Source organism: Antedon bifida, chromosome 6, assembly GCF_963402885.1.
Source record: "Antedon bifida chromosome 6, ecAntBifi1.1, whole genome shotgun sequence".
Taxonomy (NCBI): domain Eukaryota; kingdom Metazoa; phylum Echinodermata; class Crinoidea; order Comatulida; family Antedonidae; genus Antedon; species Antedon bifida.
Genome location: NC_136231.1, coordinates 7786601 through 7806710, shown reverse-complemented (window position 1 = coordinate 7806710; position 20110 = coordinate 7786601). Strand labels below are relative to the sequence as shown.

General features: G+C 32.3%; 1 long non-coding RNA gene across 1 annotated transcript; it reads right to left on the bottom strand.

Annotated features, from left to right (window-relative positions):
- Nucleotides 1-3085: 3085 nt before the first annotated feature.
- Nucleotides 3086-15487, bottom strand: LOC144845598 (uncharacterized). The gene is made up of 3 exons (XR_013612573.1): nucleotides 15379-15487; nucleotides 14906-15025; nucleotides 3086-3182 (listed from the first exon to the last, which is right to left on the bottom strand). It is a non-coding gene; the product is annotated as an uncharacterized LOC144845598 (long non-coding RNA).
- Between the last annotated feature and the right edge of the window lie 4623 nt (nucleotides 15488-20110).

The following is a 20110-nucleotide window of genomic DNA, read 5'->3' as shown; positions in this document are numbered from 1 at the left end:
GCTAAACTAAAACACCAAACATCGTAATAATGGCATAACTATACTTAGTCTGGACTGTAGCGGTATGGTATCATAATGAAAAATAAATACACAAAACTTACTTTGAGTTTGAGGGAATGCTCGGACATTAGCAACTCCGATAACTACAAATAGAACGAACAGGCTGTTCGTGAGGAGTAACATCTTGTTTGTAAGTTGTAGAGAATTAAACTTATCAATTTGTACGATACCAGAGTAACGGCTCCTTTTATAACCATTCGTCTTTTAGTAGAGTGAATGGCCTCTTATTATGTTTCCAGGTAGGGATTACAACAACAATATGTGGAAAAAAAAACCAACATAATAGACGTGTAACATATGCAAGAATTCACGTTTTTGGAAACGGTATAATAAATCATTTAAAGATGTATTGTCCCTTTGACTAATTCCAAAAAAATAAAAATAAAAGATTTCGAAAAAAAGTGGGTCATTTTGATGTATCATAATAGTTATTAAATTTCACAAAAAATTAATCGAAAAAAAATCATTTAACTGAAATACAGACGTTTTTATTGTTCAAAAAATAACTTTGACTTCCAGTCAAAGTTTTCGATCAAAACATATCTCATAATGCAGCGCGCTTGTTTGGCTACTCTGTATGCATAATCATAAAACTTCCTCGCGATCTGTGTGAAAACACCTTCTCAACCGTAACGAGTTGTAAACAATCCTAATTAGCATCATGCATAATTCATACTCGTGGTTTGAAATCTTTGTTTACTTTCGCTCACGACGATTTTCTAGACGAAATGTAATCAAATTAATTTACCTGTTAATTACGTTAACATGTTGTTTTTGGCAATATTACTTGATATGGCCAATTTAAATTAAAATATTTTGACCTTCATTTTTTGTGTTTCAAAGGACAATACATCTTTAAGTGTGAAGAATGATTCTATTAATGGTATTATTAGGTCTATGCATTTTACTTGCGTTATTTGCGTCAATAAATATGTTTATTACAGTAGGTAAAAGGTAATTATACAATAAGGTAGACAAAACAGCATCATGCTCTTTGGTAAGAATTCGTCTTCAAAATATGTGTTGAAGTAAATGACCAACTATCTGGGTACAATATGGGTTTCCAGGTAAAAAATTACGACAAAATCACGGAAAAATCTTCATACCAATACATAGATATAATGAATAGTAATGAATAGTTATTTGGAAACTTTCCAACAATTTTTATACAATATATGTCATGTCAATAATAACCTATCGTGTATATTATTATCAAATATCTCACAAATACATTGATAGGTAAAAGGTTATTGTACAATAAGATAGGAAGAATAACAGCATTAGACTCTTTTGTAAGAATCCGTATTCTGAAGTGAATAACCACCTATGTCACTATAAGAAAAAAACACGGACATCATACAAATAAATGAATAGTAAGAATAGTCATATTTGGATCTTTTAAAACTTTCCAATAAAATGGACATAATAGGATTAAATGCTCAATACCAAGGTAAGTCATTTGCAAATTTAAGCACGATACCATATTGTATATGTAAAATCAATGACCTATGATGTGAACAATTATAATATCATTTTATTGAATATGTTAATAATAATGGGTAGCCTAAAATGTACTACAATAATGGTAGGCCTATAATAAAGAAATGTAACATACTGCACCTCTTATTTAAATGTGTTTTATGTTCTATTCTTGTTTAATTGATTGCATGTTTTATTTCTTGTTCTAAATTAATTGTCGTATATATTGTTTTGTCTTGGTATCAATTAGTTTCACAGATGGCAATATGTTTTTCATATACTTCCTTGGTAGAGCTCTCGGGAAGTCAAAACATTTAATGTATTTTATAATGACTAGCTGTAAGCAACATTTTTGCATGATACTTGCTAAATAGTGTATTACTTGAACCAGGTATACACTTTTGAATGTAGAGGAAGGTTCAATAAGTTTAACACAAAAAATGAAACCGAAAGACTTATTTGAATAAATGGAAATAATCATCAATATATTTTTTAGGTTCTTTGAAAAGTTTCCACAATAAGGAGTCGGTTTTATGTGCATCATGTCAATAACCTATAACGTGAGCTACGGTATTCATTGTTATTATTAACATCTAAATATCTATATCTCCATATGACCTTTCATCATTCACCAAATGCCATTATTTGTACCCTTACTCATAAACATTCATTATTTGTATATTATTGGTGCGTAAAAAGTATAAAAACATGGAATGGATTTTTTGACAACTTTAGAAACTGTCAATTCGAGTACGCATTCAGTTGTAAGCTGTAATTAATAATTATGGTATTGTACAAGACAGTAGGTGATATTTTATAGGTGATATTGTATGTGAAGTTCTGAACAAATATTCAGCGCCACAAATATGTGGATATACTATTTGGTAACAGTGCTCAAATAATAATAAAAAGCATTTTTTTGTAATACATTTACAGTAGGTCTACAATTGTCTCAATCTTACTGATACGAGACATTAAAGGCGATTATATTATGACCATAACATAATATGTGTGTTATAAGGTAACATGTTATACAAACTTTGAAACTTGGCTAAAGAATACTATACCAGGATGTATTGGACCAATTGAACTAACATGTTGTTTAGGTATGATATAATTGATCTAGGCCTACAGAAATGTTATGAACAATGGCATGCAAATATGTAGATATTACCGAAAGAAAAACACGAAAATAAATGTAAAATTTGGTGCACCAAACATTCTCTGAAAATTATTGTTACAAACTGCCTTCCCACTAAACTGATATATTTATAAAGTTTAACAATACCATAAGTTGGTTGTAGTTATAGTAGCCTCACCGTCCGCTAGCAAATTTAAAAACTTTTAAAAATGTGATGGCTGTTTCCAGTTAGTCATAGAAAAGCAGCAAAAAAAGAAGCAACACCATTATTATTATCAACATCTTTTTATTTCAAAAAGTTTTAATCTTTGGTTGTACAAATTAATTTAGTTTAAATTATTCAAATTAACATTGAGGTATTATTAGATCGAACAATTTACAATACAACATTTTAAAATTTGACATGTTTTAGGGTATGTTGTACCTTGGTAACATTGGTAAAATATATTACAGTCTGTTGGATGGTAGTGATATCCATTAGTCTTGTCGAAACAGAATTGATCTAGGCCTAAAGGTAAACAGAATTGGAAGATAGGAGTAGATCATTTGATATGTACAAGAGAGAAAAAAGATTATTTGTGTAAGAAAAGTGTAGGTAATTGAAGGATTAATAATTTATGTTTGGTCCTGCTAGGCTAAATGGGGGATGAATTACGATTATGGATTTCGCAAATTTACAGATTCAAATTTCTCTTTTAAATGTATTAATTGCTCTGAGTACATTAGATGATTAAACAATACCAAGACATAAAATTCCTTACATTTTATAATTAGGCTCTTTAGAACAAAAAATCATTTATATCAAGCAGAAATCATTAATAAAAATGAGATTAATATGTCATAATTAGGATATTATAGCATGAACAACAAAATGATTGCGGAATATTTGATACAGTATATGGTAATATGCTGTTATTTTACTCAGCAAATTTGCATAGATTAAGAATAGATACTCGTAGGCGTTATATATAAATATGTGGATATTTCACCAGGTAAAAGATACTACAATATAATTATTATATCAGTAGACTATAAGGCACTAAACTATATAATAGTATAAATACAATATTGGTAAACTTTGGTAACCTTTCCATTGTATACAGTGAAAATTAACATTTAGGTTCCTTTATTTAGGAGGTATTTCAAGTTCAATTATGATAAACACAATGTATAGTTTTGCCATTGTTAAACACTCCAATGGCTGTCAATGGTGAAAACATAACGGCACACAACATAACATAAACATGCTTCGTAGTTTCTTTTCTCCAACTACAATTTGGTTTTAATTACTTATGTAAACAGCTTGATTACATCATTTTACAGACAAACGAAACTTTATAGTATGCATTTTCATAAATAAGTGAATAAACATATACATATTTGTGTTTTCATTGACGAGGTTGTAATACTAACTTCAGTAACTATTACAGTACTTATTTGTCATACGACACAAGACAAGTGTATCTGATAGGTACGTACATTTATTCGAAAAAATAAGTCTATATAAAGATCCCTTAGGCGTCATAAATCACGGCCCAACAAATCAGTACTCCTGAAGATAACTGAATTCTTTTTTAAGGATCTTATAAACCATAAAGTTAGCTTGCTAGGCCTATATCACATTTCTGTTATGGTACCTAATCCAATCGGTTTCTGTTTATCACTATATAAGTATACACCTGTGGGTGAATAGCAGATCACTCGACAACAAATTACTTACTTATATCACAGTTTGTACCAGTGTAGCCTGGAGAACACAGACAGGAATATCCACCAACCAAATCATTACATACACCATTGACGCATGGGTTCGGGGAACAATCGTTACTATCTATGAAATTAGAAAACATAAACGAAACTTTTAAACGCTAAAAATGTTTACGAAAGAGATGTAAATCCGACGTTTTAAATTCCACTGACCATATGATGACGTCACAAAATCCAATAGACAACATTTTTATATGAATTCTGATCTACAATTTAACAGCTTTCATTAAAAGTTTTAATCATGAGAATCACTTTTCATTCTGAGAAACTGGTCATATGGTGAAGTCAAAACATCCGGTAGGTACACATTTTTACATTAATTCATATCTACAACTCATCAACTTCCAATAAAAAATTTTCAAAAATTGGAGGACACCAGCCATATTCTGGTTAGAAAACATTTCACAGATTTGCATTAAATTACGCATTTTTAAACACACGATTATTCAAGTTCAACGTGTACCTGCGCCGTTATTTTGCAATTAAAGTTCATCAAAATTAATGAAATCTGCTACAGATGATATGAAACGCAAAAATCAATTACAAAAACGACCTTTCTATGTTGCTTACGATCTGCGTGCGCAAAAGTGCGCGCGCAATGTAAACAAATCGAAAATGTTTATAATGACCTGAAACGCGCAGAAATTGATTTTTCGCAATATAAAATTTTAATGGCGCGTGCGCGCGTAATTTCTTGTGCAATAAGCCATTTTTATTCGATATAAGGTCGACGAAGCCTTATATAAATTATGATTTTTTGAAGTTTCAATAAAAAAGTTACCAATACCGGATAACCAATAAAGATTTCATACAATAACATTAGGTGATACTTTTATTCTAAATGATAACCTAATTATACGACCGACTACGGCGAAGTTATTTTAGCAAGCCTAATATTATAATATTACTATTGAAAAAAAATTGCAAAAAGCATACAGTATAAGTATACATCTTTAAGACATTACCAGACAAACAATACATATATTATAATTGGACACCAGAAATGAAGATATGCCACAATTCGCAATTATTAAAAAAATAAGACTAAAACGATATATAATAACATGATTAAAATTTATTAAATCATTGCATTATAACTGTTTTTCGAAATTAATAGTAGTAGAGGATTCATAAGCCACGAACATGAAAAACAGCTACATAAAAGACCGCAAAAAGTAATGAATTAACAAAAAAACTGTATTTATTTATTTATTTCATTTCCCAACCAACAGTGAACTCATGGTTCACCACTTACAGGAGGGAACACAGACAAACACGTACACATACAATAACAAATATTATACTAAACTACTAAACAATGTTATGAAACTTACGGAGATTATTAATAAAAATATCTAACGCAGGGTTTCTTAAAGATGTATTGTCCCACAAAAACATGAAAAATGAAGATTAATTAAATCGGACTTCGAATATTTTTTTTTGTAGTTTTAATAAAATTAAACACTTCCATAGAAACAAAAAACGAAAAAAAATATCACTTATAAAATGACAAAATAAATGGTTAAATTTAACCAAAAATCCATCGGCTGACAGCCAATTTGACCATTTTTTGCTTTAAATTACATTTTTTTCAGGTAAATACATTTTTTAAATCCAATTTTTGGTTAAAGTGGACAACTATGATGTTACATTAAAATGGAATATTAAAAAAAAAGTTGTTTAAGAATTATTTTTTCAGAGGGACAATACATCTTTAAAGTAAAAGAATTATAAGTTTGACTTAATCTACTAATAAAACCATTTTTTTTAAATTTACTCTACTAAAAGGAATATGGAATGTAGGATTTCTTCTAAGACGACGACAAGGGACTCTAAGACTAACTAAGTTACAGTCTAATAAAGAATTAAAACATTTATACAAAAACACAAGATCAAAAAGGCTAACTTTTCTAGCGGTTTTGCTTTATCGTTTTGATTTAGCTTTTCGCTTTTTTTTGTATCTCCATTGAGATCCAGCCACTGATACCCACAGCATTGTCATTTTTTTCAGTGAAAAAAAGCGAAAAGCTAAATCAAAACGATAAAGTAAAACAGCCAGAAAAGTTAGCAGAGCTTTCGGGCAACACTAGCCCTTCATCGGTGCAAGTGAAGAAATTTGGATAAAGTCATGGCATAAGAACTGGCAAGTGCTGCCTGGGTGGACAGGAATATATATATTAATATTATACACATTTTAGACAGACGGAAGGCTAATTTAGATTACTGTGACTTCTAGATTGTGAGTTATAGAGGTTCACTGTCTCTTTAAGTCAAGGAACTATAAACAAATAATATTTATAAGCAAACAAGAAACTAAAATTAAATTTTAAAGACGATTAAAGTAAATCAACTATCGTAATTGATACCATAGAGCACTTCCTATTGATATTGCAATTTTACAAGTTTAAATCGCACTATTGCTAATGAGCTCAACTAAATTTAAACAACACCAAACATCGTAATAATGGCATAACTATACTTAGACTGGATTGCAGCGGTAAGGTATCATGATGAAAAATAAATACACAGAACTTACTTTGAGTTTGAGGGAATGCTCGGACATGAGCAACTCCGATAACTACAAATAGAACGAACAGGCTGTTCTTGAGGAGTAACATCTTGTTTGTAAGTTGTAGGTCACTTATCAAGAGAATCAAACTTATCAATTTGTACGATACCAGAGTAACGGCTCCTTTTATAACAATTCGTCTTTTAGTAGAGTGAATGGCTTCTTATTATTTTTCCAGGTAGGTATTACAACAACAATATGTGGCAAAAATATAAAACCAAAATGATAGACATGTGACATATGCAAGAATTCATGTTTTTGGAAACGGTATAATAAATCATTTAAGTGTGAAGAATGATTTTATTAATGGTATTATTATACATATTGTTTGCGTTATTTACGTCACTAAATTGTTTACAGTAGGTAAAAGGTAATTATACAATAAGGTAGCAAATAAATAGGATCACTTTTGTAAGAATTCGTCTTCAAAATATGTTTTGAAGTAAATAACCAACTATCTGGGTACAATATGGGTTTCCAGGTAAAATATTACGACAAAATCACGGACGAATGTCGAATAATAATGAATAGTTATTTGCAAGTTTGGAAACTTTCCAACAATATTTATACAATATATGTCATGTCAAAAACCTATCGTGTGATATTATGATTAGCATTATTATTGCTTACAATAAGGCACTGATGAAGGGCTAGTGTTGCCCGAAAGCTTTGCCAATATTTCTGGCTGTTTTACTTTATCGTTTTGATTTAGGTTTTCGCTTATTTTTTTTGTATCTCCATTGTGATCCAGCCACTGATATCGACATCATTGTCATTTTTTCAGTAATTTGACTTTATATATATATATATATATAATTAATTTGAAACGATAAAGATGAGGAAATCTGTAAGAATAAGAAAAAGTCGCCCCAACCGAGACTCGAACTCGGACCTTCTGCTTGATATGCAGTTGTCCTAACCATTAGACCACTGGGGCTTTCATGGTATTGTTCAAACTCGATTGGATAGCGATTCTTTAACATTCTCGGCGTGGTACGTCGGAACAGCACTAGTCTTTATTTGTACGCGCGCACCAGAGATCAAATTGATACGCCCTCATCTTTCAGTATTTTTATTCACGAGACGAGATCTCCGATGAGATACTTTTATATATATAAACAAATCAGAACAGTAATTCTAAACCGCCCGGTGATATACTGTATTTAATTAATTAATTTGAAACGATAAAGATGAGGAAATCTGTGAGAATGAGAAAAAGTCGCCCCAACTGAGACTCGAACTCGGACCTTCTGCTTGATATGCCTGATTTGTTTATACTCATTACCCTCAATCACCCAAATAAAAATTTAAAAAATAATTCAAATACTTAAATAACACGCAAAGATCAAATTTCATTTTCGTTGTTGTTAAAAACAAAATTTATTTCAATACACATTCTATTGCAATACACTTTACAAAACATAATAAGAATAATAATACTTTAACAGATAAGAAAAAAAGAAAAGAAAAATAACTCAAAACATTTAATAACATTACAAATAATTGAAAAAGATGGTAACTACATACAATTATACATTTTTGAAAAAAGGTTGTAATCACTTGAAACGATTTTTATCAGTGAGTTAAATTCATTGACGTTCATAACAGCAGGTTAAAATGTTTAAATGCCCATTCAAAGTGGGTACTACCATTGTCGACGAGATTTAAACATAAGATAGCTTGATAACACCTGTGAAGAAGTTCAAGTTTTGGTAAGTTACAAATGTCGTGGTCTTCTTCTGTACATCTTATTTGATATCTGCCGTACAGGCAACCCAAACAGTAAAGTTTTTTCATATCATTCATCACAGCTATGAATGCCGATATGTATGTTCGTTTAACTGTTTCCTTTATCATTAACCATTCTCTTTGGTTAGAACTTGTCATCGCCTTCACTTCTTCCGTCAACTGGTCTATGGCTATTTCATAGATGAACACATCGTCGTCTAGTTCTGAATTATCTTCTGTCAGATAGTTTAAGTTGTCTTCTATGGTTTTGGTTTCATCGAAGAGTATTTTTCCTCGGTCGAGATTATACGTGGGTATAGAACATCCTCTTCTGGTGTAATATCTTCCTCCATTAGTTCCATCTCTTTAGAATCCATCGTTAATTCTATCGGAACGTTTTCTTCTTCTGAATGGATTGAAAAATCGGCTTCCCTCTCTAGTTCTTCAAAACCTTTTAAATTCTAATAGTTCATATTCTTCTTCTGAATCAGGTAGCGTTGTTAAGTCAATCAGTTCAATTGCAGCGACTTCTTCTTCCTGCATGGTTAAGTCGATAATTTCAATTACTTCGTTGACGAAATTCATAGTGATTTTTTTAACTGGCTAAAGTGTCTGAAGAAAAATAGTATGTCTGATAGGTTACAGCGTTGTAGAATGGTTAAATGTTACAGCATATCGTCGTGTTATATACAGCTTCCATGGATTAAAAATAACATTCGGCATTTACTAAAACTGTTTCATCCCTTGTCTCATTTTCACAGATCCTGTCGAAGCGCTGTGTTTCATTTGTTTCAAAATTAGCTTCCCCAATGTCATTCAATTTAAAAAATGTCCGATCCAAGATCATCAATCCGTTCTGTTTTCCAAAAGATTACATTGTAATTACGGAAACTGTTTTAACCAATCGTAATTGTCATTCTTGTAGCTTTTTTTGGTCCGTGTTTCTAGCATTTCATTGTCATTCATGTTTACACCGGTTCCACAATCTTCACATCCATTCAACTCTTCAATCATTTCATCGACCATGTCCTTTTGTTCCATTAGATCTCTCCACTGCATCAATGTTAAATTAATACCTTTCTTGCCTAATTTACATTTACCATCTGGTTCTGATTGATAGTATTCTCGGATACATACGTACATATTATCATCACGTCAAGTTTAATACGTTTAGTAGCTGTAACTGTAATTCGATTATCATTCTTAAAAAGTGATTCTTTACCACCGGTCGACAATCTTGTTGAAAAGAAGCGCTAGTATTTGGTTCATCTTCTACTCTCTGTCTCTTGCTAGACCTCATAACTCACTGCATAGTAGCCTTAGCCTTATCGGCTATTTTAGAATCGGTGTAATCGACTGTTGGTTTGTAGAAGTTCATACTGATGAAAACTGTACTAAATTCTCTTAATCAAGATTGTAGAAGTGAGTTCAGCGCTTTGAAAACTGATACTTTGAAATCGGCACTTCACTTGCTAATGAAATTCCCAATAGTAACAGATCATTTAAATACTTCTTACCCAACTCTTCCCCTAACTCAATATTCTTTACTCCAGTCAATGAGGCCGAAGTTTTTAAAATCATTTCTACTTTTAAAAACAACAAATCACCCGGTATTGATGATTTTCAAACCAAGCCCATTAAACATATTGCCGATCTCTTTCTTTTCCACTTACTCATATTTTTAATCTTGCTTTATCAAAGGGTGTTTTCCCAGACAGGATGAAGTTTGCGCGCGTTATCCCTATCTACAAATCTGGAAGCAAATCTGATTTCTCTAACTATCGCCCCATCTCTGTCCTTTCTATTTTCTCTAAAGCTTTAGAAAGGGTAATCTACGATCGTACATTTTCATTTATCTCAAAACATGACATTCTTCACAAAAATCAATACGGCTTTAGAAAAGGACACAACACACCCATGGCTCTCATTGACTTAACAAACAAAATTGTTGACGCATTTGAAAGTGGTCATCTAGCCATCGGCGTTTTTTTAGATTTGTCGAAGGCATTCGACACAATAGACCACAATGTACTTTTATTTAAATTATCCTATTATGGAATCAGAGAGCCTGCATATGATCTTTTCAAAAGTTACCTTACCAATCGTTTTCAATGTACCATGTATTCTAATTCTGTCTCCAACTTCAATCCTGTACTTGTGGTGTTCCCCAAGGCTCTCTTCTTGGCCCCATGCTATTTATTCTATATATTAATGACATCTATCTTTCTTCTTCAATTCTTAACTTTTTTCTATATGTTGAAGACACCACTGTTTATTACTCTGACCCTGATATTCAAACCTTATTTAATACTGTTAATACCAATCTGACCCTCATGTCTCAATACTTTTCAGCTAACAAACTTTCTCTTAACCACAAAAAATGTAACTTCATCCTGTTTGGGACCCCTCAGAAAATTAAAAACATTGATACTGCAAACTATAACATTTCGATTAACAATCATGACATTCCCTCAGTCCAATCTGCTACATTTTTAGGAGTTCATCTAGACAGTCGACTTTCATGGAAAAATCATATCAATTTTGTTGAGAATAAAATTTCAAAAAGTCTGGGCATCATCACTAGACTTTCTTTTTTTTACCCCCTAACATTCTTCATATTCTTTACTGCTCAATTATCCTGCCTTACCTTAACTATATTAACAATATATTGCAATTTTTGCAATATTGTCTGGCGCAACTCTTAACCTTCCAATATTAAAAAACTTCAAACTCTTAAAAAAAAAGGCCATCAGGGTTATACCTGGCGCCCCACCCCTGTCTCATTCATCTCATTTTTTCTAAGCTTCACCTTCTCAAAGTCCTTGATATCAATCTAACCCAACAAGGCTCTTTCATCTTTTCTTCTATTATTCTAACCTTCCAAAACATCTTTGCTCCATGTTCACTCCTAATTCTGTAATTCATTATCATCATACCCGTATTAGTTCAAAAATTACATATTCCAACCCATAAAACCAACCACTTCAACACAACATTAGGTATTCCGGACCCACTTTTTGGAACGATCTGCCACTCCCCATCTTAAACTCCGTTTCCAGTAAATCATTTTTATCTAAACTTAAAAGTCACCTTATTTCCAAATATTAACTATTCTTTGGTCAATTTTTTATTTATTTATTTTTTTTTTTATTATTCTTTTTTGATTGTCTGTGTAAATAATATGTACGCCCTCAACAGAATGTGTTTTCATCTTTCTTGTACCCTCTTCTTTCTAAAATCTTTTATATATATTGTACATTGTAATCAGTTTTTTTATTCCAAAGGAGTAAATAAATGTTGCTTTGAATTGAATTGAATACTGATAATTTAACTATACATTCACCCTACATTTATACTAAACAAAATAATGTATACATGTCAGTTGTAGCGTCCTTTTTTGTTTTATTTTAAAAGGAAACAAAGAATTCTTTATGTAAAACGTAAACCATTTAAATGAAAATGAAACTTAATTTAAAGTTAGAAATAATTATTATTTATTTTTGAAAAATAGTGAAACTAACATATTGCTTGACGTTACACCATTCATTCATTGCGAAGCTCCATTGTTATAATTTCCGGAAGAAATTAAGTACATGTCTGTATAGTTCAATCAAGACATACTTATTATATCACTTCATTATATTCTTATCTTTTTATTTTTGTCGTTGTTATAAAATACCAGTATTAATTATATGTCGGTCTAGTTCTATCAAAACACCCTTATCCACGAAGCTGTGTCCCCTATGGACCAGTACTGTTATCAAATTAATTAGCCTAGGACTGTTCTTTGTCTCGCTGAGAAGAAGGGTGAAGTAACTCCAACCTCGCAACTGACAGCCCCTGGGTAGTTAACTGACCGTTTTCCACATTCCTATCCTGAGCTGGATCTGATTCACTGTGGAAGATGTGTAGAATGGTTACCTCTCGCATTGTTTCTTTGCAGATTTTCAATTAGGACGGACTTTTCTGAGTTTACCTCAAATCCTCCTAATTAATCAGTCTCGATTGCTACCAGGCACTTGACCCCATCAGAACACTGGGCTCAGCCTTTATAAAATTGGGAGGAGTGTAGCGAAAACCCCATTATATAATAATGGGTCGACCAAAGGTGTGACCCGAGGTCACGTGCGTTACTGACCGGTGCCGTAGCGGCCTCTTTGAACGCATGACATTGGACGGGACGGACGTAAATCGTGACTACACTGTATAAGTATCAGCTCTACGCACGTTCCCTGGTGTTAGATATACATTAGCCTATAGCCAGCAGGGTTGGTAACGGGACGATTCGGCCCTGAGACGATTCGGCCCGGGATGATTCGGCCCTGGGACGATTCGGCCCGGGACTATTCGGCACACTTACATTTATCGGCTTTGATGCATTTTATAAGCATAAAATAAGCTTTTTTCCCCAAACTTTATTTTCAGAGAGACTATGGGTAGTACTACTAGGGATAAAGATGCAATAAAGCAAACATTTAAAAAAAAATTGTCGAAAATGATCATTTTTTAGTCACGCGAACGATGATAACAAGTTACGCCCTCTGTTGGCCGCTTGGCGAATGCACAATGCACAGGGACGATTCGGCCCTGAGACGATTCGGCCCGGGACTATTCGGCCCACTTTTGGTGGGACGATTCGGCCCACTTTTGGGCCGAAACATCCCACTTTGTAGGCCGAAACGTCTCACTTTAGACCAAATTCATATTCATTTTTGTGGGTATTTAAAGTTTTTAAAGGTGTTTAACAATCCGTATTTTATTGATATTGACAATTTTGATATAATATATACAATAAATTACTAAAAAAACGTAATTTTATATTCAATTTATTACTTCGAAAATCTTGTTTATTTCGTGTATTCGCCAAGCGGCCAACAGAGGGCGTAACTTGTTTACATCGTTCGCGTGACTAAAAATTGATCATTTTCGACAATGTTTTCAAAATGTTTGCTTTATTGCATCTTTATCCCTAGTAGTACTACCTCATAGTCTCTCTGGAAATAAAATTTGGGGAAAAAGCTTATTTTATGCTTATAAAATGGATATCAAAGCCGATAAATTTAAGTGAGCCGAAACTTCTCAGGGCCGAATCGTCCCGGGCCGAATAGTCCCGGGCCGAATCGTCCCAGCGCCGAATCGTCCCGTTACCGCCTAGCTAGTACTAAGGGACTGCTCACCGGGTAGCCATACGCACACAGCAACGGAATTAAGGTACGTCTAGTCCTCCTAGGCTGGCCTGAGTGTTTATCACTACCAGCAGCCACACATCGGAGTAGACTGTTCGTACTCTTCTGGGTATAACACCACATCTCGGCTACTAGAGGCGGAAAGAGACCAGTCCCGCCTAAAAGGTAAGCTGGTACGCTTTGTGTAATAATTGTAGTAGCTTCGCACTCTCGGCCGATTTACAACATTGGCGCTGTGAGCAGGGTTCGAACCTGCGCGGGAAGATCCCAACTTTATTATTTATTTTTTAATTAATCAAATAGGCCTACTCATGCACGTGCATACATAGTTATCTCCTTTTAAAATTGCCGACAATACATGATGTCATGTAACTATCAAATTAAATAATACCTAAATTGTTATATATCCGAAACACCTATTGTTTTATACTTCCTTAGTCATTTACTTTTCAGTACTTTGTACAACTGAACTACAAGTTGTACAATTTAAATTATACAGCATATAGTAGACAACATACTGAATTAACCCCACTTTTTTTAACAACACAACAAGATAGCATGTAACTAATTTAAATTATATACGGTAAATACCTCTATTGTTATATACCCCAAAATGCAATACCTATTGTTTCATACTTCCTAGGAATTTGTTTTTTCAGTGATTTATACAACTGACTAATATTTACAATTTGTAAAAACAGCCTATAAACGGACTATAAACGCTATTTAACTACTACAGTTTATACCAGTGTAGCCTGGAGACCAAACGCAGATGTATCCATCAGGGGTTCGCCAAATAATCATCGATATCTGTTAAAGTAAATTCGATTTTCATAAAACAAAAAATAATCTGAATCTATCTATCCGAAAGGACTCGTTCTACCACCAGAACCATGGGGCGAGTGAGTCTCGAACCCTTGCCGATTTTATTGCTACGTAATTACGGTTCCACTGTCTTAACCGCTCGGCAATTACTTCACTTACCTATGTCACAGTTGATTCCTGTATATCCCTGGAAACAAGAACAAACATAACCACCAACCAAATCAAAACATTGCCCATTTACACATGGATTTCCAAAACAATCATCATCATCTAAAAAAATATTTATAACGAAGTTTTTAAAACACTGTGTGTTCGCACAGATTCTTGATTTTCACAAATTGTGATAAAGATTAGATGTTCGAAATTAGACAAAGAAAACTGGTCGTAGAAAAGGTAGGGACAAAAACGTGTTAGTTGCAGATAATGGTAGTGATGTAGAGGAGGGTGGTGGTGGAACAAAAGTCGGTAGAGGAAGTCGGTTATTGTACTCTATTGACAGAAGTTTTCAAGGAAAAATACAACAAGAAGAAAGTAAAACCAGAAAAATGGCGAATCTCATTTTTCGCTGTTAAAATCATAACTTATTTCTACTCCTTATATGGTTACGATATTCTAATACTCACTTGTTTCACAATTCCTCCCTGAATACCCCGTTTGGCATGCGCAAAAATAATCATTAATCAAGTCTGTACATTGACCACCATTCAAACATGGGTTTGGAGAACAATTATTGACATCTATAAAGCAAAATTATAAATTATTATTATAAACGTCATAAAACCACTTAACCCATTGCATTTTTTAAATTTGATATTTCATCGATGAATAAAACTACGTCGATGTATACGATTGCATTGATCCGTTATTACATTTTGCAATGACTTACTTGTATCACAGTTTTGACCGATAAACCCAGCGATGCATGTGCACAAATAACCACTGACAAAGTCTGTACACTGCCCTCCATTTTGACATGGGTTTGGAGAACAATCATCAGCATCTAAACGGCGAAACAAAATTTAAATTATATTATAAAAGAGGTGATAAGATAAAGCACTGTACATATGCATATTTTACTTATACAATGAAAGTCAAGTTAGAGAAAGAATAATAAATCTATATAAATATTGTTTTTAAACATGTCAATCACAGGGGCAGGTTGACATTTGAAAAGTGGATTTTGCAAACTAATGGTGATGTACCAGCAGCGTATTCAGGTCAAACATCTAGAGGACGTATGTCTTAAGGTTCGCATAATACTTACTTATATCACAGTTTATACCAGTGTAGCCTGGAGAACAAACGCAGATGTATCCATCAACCAAATCAGTACATACACCATTGACACATGGGTTCGCCAAACAATCATCGATATCTGTTAAAGAAATTTGATTTTCATAAAACAAAAAATAAACTGTATCTACCAGCAGCGTAATAAAGTCAAATCATTTAGGATGTATGTCTTAAGGTTCGCATAATACTTACTTATATCACAGTTTGTGCCAGTATAACCTGGAGAACACAAGCAGAAATATCCACCAACCAAATCATTACATACACCATTGACACAGGGGTTCGCCAAACAATCATCGATATCTGTTAAAGTAAATTCGATTTTCATAAAACAAAAAATAAACTGAATCTATCTATCCGAAAAGACTCGTTCTACCACCAGACCCATGGGCTGAGTGAGTCTCGAACCCTTGCCGATTTTATTGCTACGTAATTACGGTTCCACTGTCTTAACCGCTTGACCACTCACACTCGGCCACTCACTTTATTTACCTATGTCACAGTTGATTCCTGTATAGCCCTGGAAACAAGAACAAACATAACCACCAACCAAATCAAAACATTGCCCATTTACACATAGATTTCCAAAACAATCATCGTCATCTAAAAAAAAAACAAGTAACCATGTAAATATTTATAACGAAGCACAGATTCTTGATTTTCACAAATTGTGACAAAGATTAGATATTCGAAATTAGACAAAGATAACTGGTCATAGAAAAGGTGGTGACAAAAACGTGTTTAGTAAGAAACTAGAAAAACAAGACAGTTAGTTACAGCTTGTTGTGTTTGTGTTGTCCTGTAGCGTAACTGTGTATTTTTTTTAAATATATTTTTTTATATTATTACTACTACTTGTCTGATCTAAAGTTAAGATTAAGATTTAAGTATTGTTTATTTGTATTTGATACAATTATTAGTTTATTTTGTACTGGTGAAACGCCGCGAGCTACTTAGGTAGTGCATTGTTTCTCACTTTTTAACATAATTTACCAAAAAACGTACATTTAAGACAAGGAATGACATGGTTTAATGTTTTTTAAAGTAATATATATGTATTATTTTTACAAAACGTCACAAATTCTAGGGAAGGTGTCTTTAAACAATCTTTAAAACACACAGTCGGTAAATTGTACAAGGTCGGTAAAATGCACACAATCGGTATTATATAAAAATCAGGACGGTAAAATTAACCCAATCGGTAAAATGCACAAATTCAGGTAAAATACACTCACTTTACAAACTGCACACAATTGGTATAATGAACTGTGTTATTTATTATTATAACACCTACCTGTTTGACACTTTGAAACCAGTCTATCCAGCCATACATAAACAGACGTACGTGTTAACACCGTCAATACACATGCCCTGGTTTAGGCAAGGGTTCGGGAGACAATCATTGATATCTAAATTAGATTTTGATATTACTTGATATGGCCAATTTAAATTAAAAATATTTTGACCTTCATTTTTTGTGTTTCAAGGGACAATACATATTTAGGTGTGAAGAATGATTCTATTAATGGTATTATTTTACTTGCGTTATTTGCGTCAATAAATATGTTTATTACAGTAGGTAAAAGGTAATTATAAATAAGGTAGACAAAACAGCATCAGGCTCTTTGGTAAGAATTCGTCTTCAAAATATGTGTTGAAGTAAATGACCAACTATCTGGGTACAATAGGCCTATGGGTTTCCAGGTAAAAGATTACGACAAAATCACGGAAAAATCTTCATACCAATACATAGATATAATGAATAGTAATGAATAGTTATTTGGAAACTTTCCAACAATTTTTATACAATATATGTCATGTCAATAATAACCTATCGTGTGATATTATGATTAGCATTATTATTGCTTACAATATTAGTACCGGTAAGTACCAAACATGAACATATCTTCTATGTTAAATCAAGAGAATAACAGGAAAGATTTGTGCGAAACCAGAGTATCGGCTCCTTATATAACTCTGGTTTGTCTTTTAGTAAGAGTTAATGGCCTCTTATTATGTTTCCAGGTAAAGGAGTACAAACAAAATATATGGAAAACTAATAATTACCGTATGATACCTAAATATGACAGCAATGCGACAAAAGAAGAATAGATTCTATATTATTATCAAATATCTCACAAATACATTGATAGGTAAAAGGTTATTGTACAATAAGATAGGAACAATAACAGCATTAGACTCTTTTGTAAGAATCCGTATTCTGAAGTGAATAACCACCTATGTCACTGAGAAAAAACACGGACATCATACAAATAAATGAATAGTAAGAATAGTCATATTTGGATGTTTTAAAACTTTCCAATAAAATGGACATAATAGGATTAAATGCTCAATACCAAGGTAAGTCATTTGCAAATTTAAGCACGATACCATATTGTATATGTAAAGTCAACGACCTATGATGTGAACAATTATAATATTATCATTTTATTGAATATGTTAATAATAATGGGTAGCCTAAAATGTACTACAATAATGGTAGGCCTATAATAAAAAAATGTAACATACTGTACCTCTTATTTAAATGTATTTTATGTTCTATTCTTGTTTAATTGATTGCATGTTTTATTTCTTCTTCTAAATTAATTGTCATATATATTGTTTTGTCTTGGTATCAATTAGTTTCACAGATGGCAATATGTTTTTCATATACTTCCTTGGTAGAGCTCTCGGGAAGTCAAAACATTTTATGTATTTTATGATGACTAGCTGTAAGCAAAATGTTTGCATGCTACTTGCTAAATAGTGTATTACTTGAACCAAGTATACACTTTTGAATGTAGAGGAAGGTTCAATAAGTTTAACACAACAAATGAAACCGAAAGACTTATTTGAATAAATGGAAATAATCATCAATATATTTTTTAGGTTCTTTGAAAAGTTTCCACAATAAGGAGTCGGTTTTATGTGCATCATGTCAATAACCTATAACGTGAGCTACGGTATTCATTATTGTTATTAACATCTAAATATCTATATCTCCATATGACCTTTCATCATTCACCAAATGCCATTATTTGTACCCTTACTCATAAACATTCATTATTTGTATATTATTGGTGCGTAAAAAGTATAAAAACATGGAATGGATTTTTTGAAAACTTTAGAAACTGTCAATTCGAGTACGCATTCAGTTGTAAGCTGTAATTAATAATTATGGTATTGTACAAGACAGTAGGTGATATTTTATAGGTGATATTGTATGTGAAGTTCTGAACAAATATTCAGCGCCACAAATATGTGGATATACTATTTGGTAACAGTGCTCAAATAATAATAAAAAGCATTTTTTTGTAATACATTTACAGTAGGTCTACAATTGTCTCCATCTTACTGATACGAGACATTAAAGGCGATTATATTATGACCATAACATAATATGTGTGTTATAAGGTAACATGTTATACAAACTTTGAAACTTGGCTAAAGAATACTATACCAGGATGTATTGGACCAATTGAATTAACATGTTGTTTTGGTATGATATAATTGATCTAGGCCTACAGAAATGTTATGAACAATGGCATGCAAATATGTAGATATTACCGAAAGAAAAACACGAAAATAAATGTAAAATTTGGTGCACCAAACATTCTCTGAAAATTATTGTTACAAACTGCCTTCCCACTAAACTGATATATTTATAAAGTTTAACAATACCATAAGTTGGTTGTAGTTATAGTAGCCTCACCGTCCGCTAGCAAATTTAAAAACTTTTAAAAATGTGATGGCTGTTTCCAGTTAGTCATAGAAAAGCAGCAAAAAAAGAAGCAACACCATTATTATTATCAACATCTTTTTATTTCAAAAAGTTTTAATCTTTGGTTGTACAAATTAATTTAGTTTAAATTATTCAAATTAACATTGAGGTATTATTAGATCGAACAATTTACAATACAACATTTTAAAATTTAGTTTAAATTATTCAAATTAACAATTTACAATACAAAATACCGTAATGTATCTATACTTCTTTATTATTATAGGGCTTTCGCCACAGAAAAACTATCCAGCTAATAATTACATAAATTATATATCATG